Genomic DNA, 1,018 nt, shown 5'->3' with positions numbered 1-1,018 from the left:
AGTCATGGTCTGGAGCGCAACCCTGACTGGCTGTCACCTAGCAAGGGGTCATGCAGTCCACGGGGTGGGGCTGCCCTCTACAAGCTCCCCGACTTCTGTGGGGGTGGGCTTCTCTCTGTGGGTCTCTGGTGCCCCCCAGGCCCTACCTTTCTGGCAGTGGGGGAGACCTCCGTTCCCAGCAGCTCCTACCTGGTTTTGATTCCACAGGTTGGCCATGTCAAATCATGTCAGTGCCCCTGACCACGGGTCTCAGCCCAGGACCTGTATGGCCTATAGCCACCCTGCATGGGAACAAGGAGAGGTTAGACCAGTGGGTCACAGCCCTTTGAGACTTGAGGCACCCCAGCAGCCCCTTGCCCTCTCAGCCCTGCCAGCACCCCTCACTCCCAACTCGCAGCCCCTTTCCCACCCGCCAGCCCTGCCAATGCTCATCACTCCCGACCCGCAGCCCCTGCCTCCCAGTGCGGCTGGTGCGCTGCACTCCTGCCCCCTCCCAGCCCCGCTGCACAAGCAGCTTGCTCGCACACGCACCCGGCCAGCTTCCCCACTGCCCCCAGCCCCCAGCAAAAGCAGAGGCAAAGCGAAAACCTGGACATTTGGTCGCCTTTTAAAACCACACATTTGGCGCTCCGGATTGAGCACCAGGGCCCCAAAAGAGAGGAGTGTCTGGGAAACCCGGGCGTGCGGTAGGTCAGCCCACATCGCAGGAGGCCTTTCCGCGGGCACAGGACTGGCAGGAGGGCAGGGAGGGAGCAGAGGCAAGACAAGGAAAAGCGGATTCCCAAAGGCCTTGTTGGGCCACGGGAGTCCAGTGACCAAGGAGCTTGGAAACGGGGAGGGGCGAGCGGGGGCATCCACCCCGTGGACGGGGCGCCGCGCGGGGACCACGCCTTTGGGCGCAGGACCAGCCCGCGGGCACCGCGGGGCCAGCAGCACGTGGCCGCTGCCGGTGACGTCACCGGGGGCGGGGCGCGGTCAGGAGGGACCCGCCCCCTCCGCTCTCCGCTTGGCCCGGGCG

The 1,018-nt window shown here is 66.2% G+C and overlaps 1 long non-coding RNA gene across 1 annotated transcript in view; it reads right to left on the bottom strand.

Moving 5' to 3' along the window:
- The window catches only part of LOC102370281, a 4,446-nt gene extending 3,528 nt beyond the window's left edge, over positions 1-918 (bottom strand). Inside the window, exons 1-2 of the long non-coding RNA XR_325414.2 lie at positions 589-918; positions 190-281 (exon numbers count right to left, since the gene is read on the bottom strand). This is a non-coding gene — a long non-coding RNA (uncharacterized LOC102370281). The remainder of the gene's footprint in view (positions 1-189; positions 282-588) is intronic.
- Between the last annotated feature and the right edge of the window lie 100 nt (positions 919-1,018).

Source organism: Alligator sinensis, unplaced genomic scaffold (genome assembly GCF_000455745.1).
Source record: "Alligator sinensis unplaced genomic scaffold, ASM45574v1 scaffold1161_1, whole genome shotgun sequence".
Taxonomy (NCBI): Eukaryota; Metazoa; Chordata; order Crocodylia; family Alligatoridae; genus Alligator; species Alligator sinensis.
This window is presented reverse-complemented; position numbering and strand designations above follow the sequence as displayed.